The sequence below is a fragment of the Gigantopelta aegis genome, chromosome 3 (assembly GCF_016097555.1).
Source record: "Gigantopelta aegis isolate Gae_Host chromosome 3, Gae_host_genome, whole genome shotgun sequence".
Taxonomy (NCBI): Eukaryota; Metazoa; Mollusca; class Gastropoda; order Neomphalida; family Peltospiridae; genus Gigantopelta; species Gigantopelta aegis.
In genome coordinates this window covers 36,457,391-36,471,563 of record NC_054701.1, presented here as the reverse complement: position 1 = coordinate 36,471,563, position 14,173 = coordinate 36,457,391, and the positions used below count along the sequence as shown (strand labels likewise).

General features: G+C 37.3%; 3 non-coding genes across 3 annotated transcripts; all 3 read right to left on the bottom strand.

The window, feature by feature from the left end:
• Positions 1–1,060: 1,060 nt before the first annotated feature.
• Positions 1,061–1,148, bottom strand: Trnay-gua. Its single transcript is given in 2 exon segments — positions 1,061–1,096; positions 1,112–1,148. It is a non-coding gene; the product is annotated as a tRNA-Tyr (tRNA).
• Positions 1,149–2,854: 1,706 nt separating this feature from the next.
• On the bottom strand, positions 2,855–2,942 carry Trnay-gua. The gene is given in 2 exon segments: positions 2,855–2,890; positions 2,906–2,942. It is a non-coding gene; the product is annotated as a tRNA-Tyr (tRNA).
• A 1,297-nt stretch (positions 2,943–4,239) lies between these two features.
• Positions 4,240–4,327, bottom strand: Trnay-gua. Its single transcript is given in 2 exon segments — positions 4,240–4,275; positions 4,291–4,327. It is a non-coding gene; the product is annotated as a tRNA-Tyr (tRNA).
• Positions 4,328–14,173: the final 9,846 nt, after the last annotated feature.

Genomic DNA, 14,173 nt, shown 5'->3' with positions numbered 1-14,173 from the left:
TAAAGTTTTTAAAGTTTTAGTCTTTTTTATTATTTTTGTTATTTTCTATTATTTATTTATTTATTTATTTATTTTTCTTCTTCTTCTTCTTATTATTATTATTATTATTATATTGTTTTAATAATTTTTTTTTTTACGTCAAATAGAATTATTGAGAAAACAAAAAAAAGAGAGAAAAAAACAAACAAAGAAAAACTTAGAATTGTTCGTGGTTAGTAGGCTATACAGCCGGCATTTCGGTGTTTTTGAAGTATCGAAAAATAGTTCTGAAATTATTGCTCTCCTTGAAGATTATTCGTTAATTTTAATTTTATTGTGTTGTTCAATGTTCGGTGTAAAGTATTTAAGTATTTTATAACTATTCCTTAATGAATAATACTAATCATCACCATAGCTAATAGTTACACTGAAGTGAACGCATGTTCACACCTACAGGTATATATCAGTTATTAATGGACATATGTCCCCTAAATCCGCCCTTGATTTGTATCTGCAAAACAATTTGATTGAAACTAATTATATTACTTCTAAAATACCCAAATGAATTTGGCACAAGTTTTTTTTTAAATTACTAGACCTTGTCCATAATATATATATATATATATTGTTTGTTTGCTTAACGACACCACTAGAGCACATTGATTTATTAATCATCGGCTATTGGATGTCAAGCATTTGGTTATTTTGACGTAAAGTTTTAGAGAGGAAACCCGCTACATTTTTCCATTAGTAGCAAGGGATCTTTTATATGCACCATCCCACAGACAGGATAACACATACCACGGCCTTTCATATACCAGTCGTGGTGCACTGGCTCGAACGAGAAATAGCCTAATGGGCCCACGGACGGGGATCGATCCCAAACCATCCGCGCATCAAGCGAACGCTTTAGCACTGGGCTACGCTCCGTCCCCTTCTTCGTAATAGAAGCACATCATAACAGTTATATATTTATGTAATTTAAACATTGTAGCTAAATAAAACAAAACAGGAACTGACAATAACAAAGACATTCACACAAAATAAAAAATAAAAATGAAACAAACAATAAAACATTTTGTCCCGCGAACCGGATTCGAACCAGTGACCTAAGGATCGCTTTGAATAACCTCTACAGTCCTCCGCTCTACCAACTGAGCTATCACAGGATAATAACACCTTTTGAAATTATCGAAGACTGTCCAATATACTAACAAAGCTAGCTTCTGCAGATCTATATTTAGAACATATAGATCGATAGCAGACGATTCAGTCCAAAACATTTAACTCATTTTCATGGGCGGATCCAAGGGGGGGGGGGGGGGGACCAGGGGGACGCGTCCCCCCCAAAAAATTGTTCAAGTGCCCTCAAAATGTCCAAGTGCCCTTTTTGTTTGTAGAATTTTTTTTTTTTTAAGTAAACAATAATTATATTGTAGATAAATGAAATCAAGATTTTCGTGTACATGCGCAAGCTTGCAGATATGTGTCTGTGTTATTGAGTCTCAATGGGGCCCCATTGAGGTTCTAACGCGAGTGACGCCAATTTACTTCATTATTGCTAGTATATTATGACGTAGAACTGTAGGAATTAATATTAATTGTAAATATCAAAACTTGTAGTAAGGTGCCCTTTTGACGAGTCAATGTGCCCTTCTTTTTTGGTCCCCCCCTAAAAATATTTCCTGGATCCGCCCATGATTTTGCACTACATAGGTTAGTTTTGTGAAACTTCTGTCTACAAAACGTATTTGGATTTTCTATATAAAAACACAAATTAGATAAAGCAGTGTGTATGTGGTGATTAATTCGATTTTATTGGTCAATTAAAGTAATTAATTAATTAATTTATTATTTATTTATTTACGTTTATTACGAGACCTGCTCAACAATTACATAATGCAAATTCCGATATGTTTAATACCACATTTTTAACCCCCGTGTGATGTAAACAATTAATTTATACTCCTCAGTCTCCTTACTCTATAATATTTCCATATACTTACCATTTGTGACACCCAATAGCCGATATGTATTTTTGTGCTGGGGTGTCGTTAAACATTCATTCATTCATTCATTCTCTCTATTACTCTAGTATCATGAGTTAATTTCGATAATTGATTTTTAAATATATATATATAGTTTTGTTTTGTAGTCTTTGTTAATAAATATTTGGTATGTGAAAAGGAGAAAAAACCCTGTTAATGAATAAAATGGGCCTAAATGTTCATTTTACCTTGTTACATAACTCTTGACAAATACTCCCCCCTCCCGCAACGTTTTGTAACGCATCCATAAAACCCCTCCCCTTAGAGGTGTGTGTGTGAGTGTATGTGTGTGTGTGTGTGTGTGAGAGAGAGAGAGAGAGAGAGAGAGAGAGAGAGAGAGAGAGAGAGAGAGAGAGAGAGAGAGTTTGTGTGTGTCTCTCTCTCTCTCTCTCTCTCTCTCTCTCTCTCTCTCTCTCTCTCTCTGTGTGTGTGTGTGTTTTAATGGCTTATTTGGCAATAATATATGCAAATTAATAGCGCATTCTTTTAAATAATTTGAGAATCTGATAAACAAATATAAATAAATAGGCCTAATTAAATGGATGGAGAATTAAAATTTTAATCGATATATAAACTAAGTAAATATACGGCAAAAAATAGTGCTGTATTATACAGGTTCTCATAGTCAATATTGGATTACTACGCTGAACATCGAATCGACCTATTGACCTACTACTAGCCTACTGCATCGCGAACATGTGGCCTACTTACAGATTCAAAATTACATTTTGGGTTTCAAGAATATCAATAAAATAAATGTGAAGTGAAATCCTATTTAAATACTGTATTCAATCTCCAAATAATAATTAGTGAAGAAAAAAAATATGTCCCGCGAACCGGATTCGAACCAGTGACCTAAGGATAGCTTTGATAAACCTCTACAGTCCTCCGCTCTACCAACTGAGCTATCACGGGATAATAACACCTTTTGAAATTATCGAAGACTGTCCAATATACTAACAAAGCTAGCTTCTGCAGATCTATATTTAGAACATATAGATCGATAGCAGACGATTCAGTCCAAAACATTTAACTCATTTTGCACTACATAGGTTATTGTTTTGTGAAACTTCTGTCTACAAAACGTATTTGGATTTTCTATATAAAAACACAAATTAGATAAAGCAGTGTGTATGTGGTGATTAATTCGATTTTATTGGTCAATTAAAGTAATTAATTAATTAATTTATTATTTATTTATTTACGTTTATTACGAGACCTGCTCAACAATTACATAATGCAAATTCCGATATGTTTAATACCACATTTTTAACCCCCGTGTGATGTAAACAATTAATTTATACTCCTCAGTCTCCTTACTCTATAATATTTCCATATACTTACCATTTGTGACACCCAATAGCCGATATGTATTTTTGTGCTGGGGTGTCGTTAAACATTCATTCATTCATTCATTCATTCATTCATTCTCTCTATTACTCTAGTATCATGAGTTAATTTCGATCATTGATTTTTAAAAGTATATATATAGTTTTGTTTTGTAGTCTTTGTTAATAAATATTTGGTATGTGAAAAGGAGAAAAAAACCTGTTAATGAATAAAATGGGCCTAAATGTTCATTTTACCTTGTTACATAACTCTTGACAAATACTCCCCCCTCCCGCAACGTTTTGTAACGCATCCATAAAACCCCTCCCCTTAGAGGTGTGTGTGTGAGTGTATGTGTGTGTGTGTGTGTGAGAGAGAGAGAAAGAGAGAGAGAGAGAGAGAGTTTGTGTGTGTCTCTCTCTCTCTCTCTCTCTCTCTCTTCTCTCTCTCTCTCTCTCTCTGTGTGTGTGTGTGGTGTGTGTGTGTGTGTGTTTTTAATGGCTTATTTGGCAATAATATATGCAAATTAATAGCGCATTCTTTTAAATAATTTGAGAATCTGATAAACAAATATAAATAAATAGGCCTAATTAAATGGATGGAGAATTAAAATTTTAATCGATGTATAAACTAAGTAAATATACGGCAAAAAATAGTGCTGTATTATACAGGTTCTCATAGTCAATATTGGATTACTACGCTGAACATCGAATCGATCTATTGATCTACTACTAGCCTACTGCATCGCGAACATGTGGCCTACTTACAGATTCAAAATTACATTTTGGGTTTCAAGAATATCAATAAAATAAATGTGAAGTGAAATCCTATTTAAATACTGTATTCAATCTCCAAATAATAATTAGTGAAGAAAAAAAAAATGTCCCGCGAACCGGATTCGAACCAGTGACCTAAGGATAGCTTTGATAAACCTCTACAGTCCTCCGCTCTACCAACTGAGCTATCACGGGTCGATAGAAATAGCGAAATATAACGGAGAAAGTAATACGCATGCTTAAACTTAAAGACCTATCCCGCACATTGTGGATTCGAAGTAAGAAGACTAACGAAAGTCGGCCCCTTCCTGTTCTGTTACAAATATTCACGAAATAGGAGGCAACAAATTTACCAAGTCTCCCCCTTACCCATTTTCTGTTCCAACAGTAACACACATAAAAGAATATTTGTACAGACTAATTTGCCCCCACAATTAACAGAGTAGATAAATCTGGTTTAACACGGTGCTTTTTGCGATTGTCTCCCCTTGATTAGAGACAAAATTAAGGTTCCAATCTACCAAATAAATTCCTATTGCCGATAATAGTAACGTTTACTAATAAAATTGATATAAGCAGCGTATCAATATACCAATTAAACGTGTGGCACCTCATATTTAATCTATATGCAAGAAAATTGGACGGGGGGGGGGGGGGGGGGGGGGGGGGGGAGGTATTTGATGAATGTTTTTATTCAGCAACCCTCATTTTTCCTGAAAATCACAGTTCCATTTCGAGGGTACCTTGCACTGGTTTCAACCTCTTGCATCGAGCTTTTCAGATACCGATCTCCCACACCCATTCTCCAAGCGAACTATAAAACAATATTTCAAAATATATTCCGGGTTTCATGACCCTAAAAAATTCGTTTACCCCCCCCCCCCCCCCCCCCACTTCATGCCCTTAACGTTATACCGAATGATTACTGTACATAGTGATCCAATCAAATAGTCTAGTTCGCGAACGTTAGCATCCCTTGTTGTCGCTGAACTCGAGAAATGGTTCCCGCTAAAGATAAAGTAGTACGGGTAGCCTATATCGTCCTGGGAACTGGGTGTCTTACGATTTGGGGATATTCACAAATAGCCTGAATTCATAGATGATCCGAGTCTCCGTATATAGACTTCACCGAGATTAAGGCGATAAACGTTAAGCCCTAAATGCTTAGGACCAAAATAATCACAACCAAATTAAGTACAAATATGCAGATCTAAAAATATTTCACCTGGAAATCAACGAAATGTGAAACTTTAAATGTATTTCTAAATATCCCCAACTCTTCAACGGTTGTTTAAAAATTTCACATTACTGTACTGAAAAGTGAGAACGTGTATATAATATTATGAGCAATATGCAAGCTGTAATTCAAATCAACTTATTCCATAACTTCAAGCATGATCTATTTGAAAAAGGTGACCCAACATATTTAGATTTTACGGTAGGTTAATTTCTAATGCATGTAGTTCATTATCCCGTGTCATTTCCCAGGATGTATTTACAGGGGAAGGGTCAAGATATCCCTTTAATTGTCACGTATATTAAATATAAAGAATACTACAATATCTAAACTGTAACAAGCTGGGGGTCGTGCCCCCTTGACCTCTCTAAAAAAAAAGTCACATAACAATAAACGAGTTAAACTTGGGTTGGTGGCTTTATTCTGTGACAATACGGTGAGATTATTTGTGTTATGCTACAAGGCTTATGAACCACTTTACATGTAGTAATCGGTAGTAATGCAGCCACCATTCAAGAGGTATTCTTCAAACAAAAGCAACGCTAGTTATGATTACATTACAATTACAGAGAGAGAGAGAGAGAGAGAGAGAGAGAGAGAGAGAGAGAGAGAGAGAGAGAGAGAGAGAGAGAGAAGACAGAGAGAACAGACAGAGAGAGAGGGTGGAGGGGAGGGAGGGAGTGAGAGACACAAGAAACAAAAACAACATCAGCAACCAACAAAAAAGAAAAAAAAGAAAAAAAAAAAACAAACTACATCTAGCAAGGAAAAGGGGGCAGAAAATAAATTGAATCAGGGCACCTATACGTATTTTAGGTGTCCCATGCTCCCCATACTTACGGTATGGATAGTCTAGGAAAAGAACCCCCTTCCCCAAGAAAGATACATAGAGTTAGAGAATGAAAGAGAATGAGGGGATGAGAGAAGTGATGGATAAGAAACGCAGGTGAGCGAGAGGATAGCATGAGAGAGAGAGAGAGAGAGAGAGAGAGAGAGAGAGAGAGAGAGAGAGAGAGAGAGAGAGAGAGAGAGAAGAGAGAGAATGAAGGGAGAGGGATATATAAAGAGAAAGAGAGGTGAGAGGTTCGGACAGACAGGCAGGCAGACAAATAGCAGGGGTGGAGGGAGAGACAGTTCTAAAATAAATTAAATAAAAAAAATAAAAATACATTGTTTAAAAGTACAGAATAGTGTGCGTGATACTCCGTGGTATCATAGACATTACAGGGAAGTCAGACCTGCATTCTATCCTCAATAAAATGTCCCTACATCACACATTGATTCACTTTTTAAAAGCAAAAAGGAAAGTGTGAATAGAATAAAAAAAATTCCCTTATTCCCAAATGTAAAATGTGTTTTCCATATCATTCGGAGCGGTGAAAGCAGCGGAATAATATTAACCCCCAACCCTCACCCCCCTGTTTCACAAAGGACTGTACTGCGATGCGCCGTGCCACGGGAGGAATTCAGGACTCTCCAACCTGGAGTCGGTTTGTTCCCAACAGGGACTGGCGAGATATGCGTGATATTACATTGAACAAGCCATTCACCAAGATATTGCTTTATAATGGAGTTGGTAAAAGAAGTAACTGGCGGCTCGTATTCAACGGGGGCTGAGTGACGGCTATTTAATACTCTGCATGGCTAGACCCTATGGATTTCAATGGATCCAATACTATTCCCCATAACAAAACAAAAAAAAGAAGAAAAAAAAAAGAAAAAAAAATAGGAGAGAAAAAACCCCATAACTTTTCTTTTTCTTGATTCCATTATTATTGAATATGACATTTTTCGTCCAGCTTTCTAAACGTGACCTTTCGCAAGATGAGCTGTTTATTCCGAAAATTAGTCGTAGGGAAATTTCTAACGCGGACTGTGCATTGGTCATTATTAACGCTTGGGTAGGCGGCAAATCCCAGCCGTTGTCCCTGGGTAGGCAGACGTGAACTTATCATATAGGCTACTATTCCAGTGATGTGTGATCCGGCGGGATTAAAAGCAACTGTAGATTTATTTACATTCTTGGCACAGTTGCATTACGTGCACAGGACGAATATACCGCGTTGAATTTAAGATCGGGTTTTGCTGTACCGAAGGGACACCTAAAGCTGCAATGTCGAGAATATTTTTATAATGCATTTTTGAGGCATTGTTGTGTTAGGTGTTGGTTTTATATACATGTACATGTATTTCTTTTTGATAATTATTATTTAACCATTTGGAAAATACAATCTCAGGTACGGCGGATCCAAAATACTGCAAGTAAACGTTAGGGCAGAGATAAATTTTACTGGTATAAAAAAGAAAAAAAGAAATGTTTTAATTAACGACGCACTCAACACATTTTATTTACGGTTATATGACATATGGTTAAGGACCACACAGATATTGAAAGAGGAAACCCGCTGTCGCCACTTCATGGGCTACTTTTTTCGATTAGCAGCAGCTGTAAGGGATCTTTAATATGCACCATCCCACAGACAGGGTAGTACATATCACGGCCTTTGATATACCAGTCGTGGTGCACTGGCTGGAACGAGAAATAGCCCAATGGACCCACCGACGGGGATTGATCCCAGACCGACCGCGCATCGAGTGAGCGCTTTACCACTGAGCTACGTCCCGCCCCTTTAATGCTAGAATTCTTTGTAAATTTAGAACTGGAAATGTCAGACTTCCTATTGAAACCGGTAGATGGTTTAATATTGAGAGAGAAAACAGAATATGTCACTTGTGCAACACTGATGTTGGTGATGAGTTTCATTATATTTTTAAATGTACGTCTTTATCTACTGAGCGAAATGTGTATATACCTAGTTTCTATACCAATAGAGCAAGTGCAATTACCTTTTACCAGTTATTTTCTACAACTAAAAAATCACTTTTGTGTAAACTATGTAAATATTAGCAAATTGTCATTGAGAGGGTCAGTCTTCCGGGTTAATATTACTTAAATATTATGTCCATTACCACTACAGAAAACACTTTGTAACTTATTTTGTTTATATTTTCTCCATACTGCACTCGGTGCAGTTTATGAGAATAAAATTCTTGTCTTGTTTTGTCTTGTCTTGGTAGAATGCAGGAAATTGCATTTCAGGATATCTAGTTTCCAACATGTTACTGCGGTGCATACCCCTAGAATCCGAACCCCTAAAAACTTTGCTTTGAGTTCGATCTCAATCAGCCCCACTCCCCTCAATCAGCTCCCCTCCCATGTCGACGTGCTTCCGCCGTGCCTGAATCTATATTACTTTCATAAGTCACACATTATCCTTCCATATACATGCACCTCAATTTACCCATTATCATGCAACCATGCTTCCTTTTGACATGATAACCCTACATGATAAATCGACGTCTTATCATGTCACCAGGAAGTGTTATCATATCACTGGGAAATGAGTTGTGCGCATGACGAATGTTTGCTCAATTTTCAGGTAGATCGTTTTCTAATTATTCAAACATCCATTTACAAGAATAACTGTCAAACTACATAAATAAATATAACATTTACACTTCTCGTAACATTAAATTACCTCGTATTTTTCAATTCTTCATTATTCGCTCCCATTCGGAACTAGCCAGCGTTTTTAATTAAACATTTTGAAACAAAAACGCAAGTAGCTTCCTGCAAAGAATGTTTACATTGGGAACAGCGTCTGACGTCACAGTCACTAGCAGAAAAAGGTACAACAGTTGTAATGTGACACAACAGACTTTGAAATATAATCTAAGTATTTTATTTAAAATTTGGAAACACATAACATAACACAAACAAATACACATATACTTTTGGCACGGAATGTATCTAAATCGGCAGAGTGCACACCTTCAGAGGAGTTTCGGTCGAAGAATCGAGCCCGGCGGTGGATCTATTCTCTGATAGGGTTTCCCTCGTCCCAGTCAGTGAGACACGACTGGTATATCAAAGGTCGTGGTATGTGTTGCACTGTCTGTCTGAAAATATATAAAAGAACCCTTGATGCTAATAGAAAAATATAACGTGTTTCTTCTGAAAGAATACGTGTAAGAACTATCAATTGATTGACTTCCTGTAGTCGATGATTAATTAATCAATATGCTCTTTTGGATATACTAGCTGATTTTGGTCACGCAAAAATACCCAGAAGCGGGCGCTATTTCGTTACTTTGTGTTATGATATTATTTTTAAAAATTCATATTAGCCTTGTTATAGGTCCGAGAGCAGTTGTAACTTCCCTGCGGCGCTTAAATTGGAGAGAGAGAGAGAGAGAGAGAGAGAGAGGGGGGGGGGGAGATGCAGAGAGAGAGAGAGAGAGAGAGAGAGATGGAGATGGAGAGAGAAGGGGGGGGGGGGGGGTACGTTACTGCCACAAGCTGTTCCCGCATGTCAGCAAGGATATTTTATATACCCTTTCCCATAGGCGAGATATATCATGGTCTTTGATGTATCAATAAGCGTGGGAAAACCTTGTTTCGAAGACCAATCCCCACTTAGATTAGAATCATAATGTCGATATAAAACCGTGTTTACAGTACAACAACAAATTACATTGCATACTTGATGACCTAAACTTTCTCCCATTTAAGCGTTCACTCTCGTTATTTTATAATTTAAAAGAGAGATAACCGAAGCGCCTATATCCGCTTCTAAACGACGCGATTTTAAACAGAACACTAAGTTTACTTCATCCATGTTGCCGAACTCCAGCTATGTCTAAGAATAGTCCTGATTTAGCAGAACCAGTGCTATAATTAAACGCCGGGTCGCATCTATTAAAGACACGGTAACCTGGAGTACGTGACGTGAAATTTACACTGTTTCTTTTAAGGTAACCCTGTCTAACATACGTCGTTTCACGTCACTTGAACTGAAAATAGTTTCTTTTTAGTTCTCTGCCATACGCACTTTTACGTCACTTTTCTTTTCAGCTCTACTATACGCAGTTTACGTCACTTGAACTGAAAATGGTTTCTTTCAGCTCTCTACCATGTGCGGTTTTACGTCACTTGAAGTGAAAACCGTTTCTTTTCAGCTCTCTACCATACGCGATTCTACGTCACTTGAACTGAAAACATTTTCTTTTCAGTTCTCTTCCATACACCGTTTTATAAACATCGTTAGATTATTCTGATTTATAGCGACGTAGCCATAATTGTATTACTTAATTGAAAATAACAAATGATTATCGATAAAACAGAAGTAGGATTTGACGATTGTGTAGCAAATCGATCCAGGTATTTTTGCTGTAAAATGAATGCACGTAGGGCCTATATATTTTCAGGAATGTTTTAATTGTGATGTTCCGGTGATCTGTTGTGTTCTAGTATACACTAGAGGTGTCACGATACATCGATGTATCGCGGTATTACTGCTGACGATGAGATACACGAAACCCTTGTTTATGTATCGCTTCATATTTTGACCATGTATCGATTCATATATTATTAATTTCGTATCGATTCACAAACACCATTTTGTACTGAGATGTACATATTTTTTTCAAGGAAAAACAGAGGATATGTGCCTGGTTGTGTCAAAAAGTCTATGAATCGATGTTTTCACATTTAATTGTGTTTAATCACTGTTTCACTTTTAGCATGTTTATTTCTTATTTTTAAATCCTTTCACCCAAGTGCCAACTTCTTGTTTTACTGAGAAAACATGATGAATCGGGTATCGTGATACGTATCGTATCGCGGGTTATGTATCATGATACGTATCGTATCGCGGGTTATGTATCGTGATACGTATCGTATCTCGGGTTATATATCGTGATGCGTATCGTATCGCGGGTTATGTATCGTTATACGTATCGTATCGCGGGTTATGTATCGTTATACGTATCGTATCGCGGGTTATGTATCGTCATACGTATCGTATCATGACGTAGGTATACCGTGACCCCAGGGCCGTACCCTGATCAAAATCCTAAGGGGGTGGGGGCACTACGTTTTATAAACAAATGAAACACTATACAAATTAAACCCTGAGATGTGTATGCTATTTTCTGAAAAAAAAAAAAAGAGATTCTCAGTGGGACAACTGCCTTCCCCCGTCCCCCCCCCCCCCCCCCCCCCCCCCCCCCCGATGGTACGGCCCTGGACACCCTCACTATACAGTAGTAAGGCGTCGTCAAGAAAACTAAATTTACGACTGTAAAGTCATCGATTTACTTGGGCAAATTGGAACAAAATACTGTAGTAGGTTATCCTCTTAATTTGCAATACATGCACCTGGAAACAATTTCTTTTGTTCTTTCTTTTTCTTTTATTAAGTTTGGTGCTTGATATAATATTGTCAGTCCACTGTACCTGTAAATACGTTGTAGTATATTTTAAAACGTTTATGAATTACGTTTAGCATACTGTGTTAATGGCATAAAATATGTTTTTAAAACGCATAATTCCACATCAATTTGTGGAATATTAGTGAATCAATATCTCATTGTACGTTTTAAATATATGTTCTTGTCAATTGCGTAACTATTTAAAAATAACTGTGACGGTACATGCTCTTAATTTCTTTTCGCCTGTGGCGATATTAATTGGTTTAGAGGGCCGTGTGCAGTTCCAAATGCACTTAGTCCAGATGGGCAATTTGTTACTTAATACCTTCGCGCGATCGTGCATTCCAATATGCACTTGGTCCAGCTGTGGAGGCCATGTGGCCAGTAGTTACGTAATACCTCTGCGAGTGCGGTTTTTTTTACAACCGTGATTTGGCGAATGGCGACATCCAGTCTGACGATGAGAGAAAAATATACCGACTCTGGGAGAGGTGGAAATATCAGATGATACATGAGGTACCGCCTTGTACCCCCAGGCGATATTCGCTGTCTCTGAGAGTTTTGAATAAATAGCTAGGATTTTAGATATATCGGGGAGAAACATTTGGAAGTATCCAGGGGCACGGACGTCGTCCACTGAACGATCTATATTAGTTCAGACGGGACTTTGGTAAATATATATTTTCTGCTCTGTGTATAACCTTGATGTGATTGATGTGACTTTAAATATTTTAATACTGTATTATACCAATATTATTTAGACGGTGCTACCGGTCATCTGACGCAGTATTCTGTAGGCTCACCGTTCTGATATATATATATATATATAAAGCTTAGCCAGTCATCCTAGAGGACCTAGGTAAACTGTAGGTTATTGTCTGTATTGTGATAGGTACCAGTATTAATTCTGTATTACAAGGTTATTGAATGAGTAGTTAGGGTTAATTAAAAATTAACCAGTTAGGAATAGTGTTGTAATTCCTTTATTAATTAAGTTCCCCTGGAAGCGTTTCTCCATTATCGCACGTGTGTGTGTGTTAGCGTTTCTCAATTATCACACGTGTGGGTGTTGTGTCACGGTGAAGTGATTAGCATATTGTGTAAACTAGACACCTAGAGATTAACTAATTAAGTGATCAGTTCTGGGTTGTTATTATTGTTGATATTAATTAACTACTGCGGCAGTACATTTGTCAGCGTAGGTTAATACAGATTCCAAAGTGTATTGTGTTTTTGTTGTGTTTTCTAGTGAACTAAACGTGCTATAATAATATATACTTTATATAAGATCTTATCTCTGATCATACCTAGACGAGCCACATTAGGGTATAACCGCCCGTTACAGAGAGATCTAATAGATATACAGTTAGGAGAGATATTTGGACAATCGTGTTTTATTCAGTTACGGGTATTATAGAATCCCCGTGACAATAACATAGGACCTTTATTCTAAAAAAAAACAAAAAAACCTTTGACTCGCTCACATTGCATTAATATAATTTATGACAAACGCTTGAAGCCTAATAGCGGTGTCATGTAACAACATAAGAACATGATATTCTGCAATGTATTTGTGACGGGAACATAGTTTTTAGACGAATCACAACCCGTGTTAAGTAAGCAGGACGGAAACAAACGAAGGCACATGGATGAATCGGTTTTACACGTGTATATGGCGGCGCGCGTACATCCACTCACTGAGCCGGTCACGTAGCCGCGTCCAGATCCTTCATCATCCAGGCTGATTTACGACGTTGTCGCCGTCAGCCAGTCGACGTTGTCGTCCTTTGAACATTTTCAAGAAACAAAACTACAATTTTGCATTTCCATGTTCGTTGATTTATACCTTTTTTCCCCGGTTAGATGTTTAACGTTTTATACATGTAAGCATATGTGTTGTTCAGGGATATGGTTTATCAGCTTTTGGGATGTAAAATTATTTTCTCAAATTACATTTGATTTGATCTGAAATGATTGAAAATTACCTTTATTTAGACATGCTATATGTTCATGAGGGCAAGCTGTCGCGGTACTACTCAAAAGTGGGTCAGACGATATTTTCGACATTATTTTCTGAATGTCAATTATATTAGCTAGACCATAATGTCACGCATGGTATTGTTCCATTTTGACGAAAGTGGGTCTAAGCAACCCATAAATGAATTAAAATCCACTATCATTGACACTGTCGACTAGTTCTAATGGCGAAAACATGCTTACATTTGCACGTAAATTAGGGCGAAAGCGAAAGGTCTGCTAAGTGCCCATAACTTGCTTTTTCACAAAGCGCTTCATTTGCACGCTTTGCATGTGTATTCCATGTTCCCAATGCTGAATTTCCGTATAATTGGAGCTTGCGTTCGTGTACGGTGCACACTCCAAATTCGACAATGGTACGACGTCAACTGACTATCGAAGATCGAGGAAGGGCTATTGCTTGGCTTCAGGATGGCAATACGCAAAGAAATGTTGCTCTGAGACTTGGTGTCAGTCAGAGTGTCGTTGGCCGACTGTGGCAACGGTACCAAGCA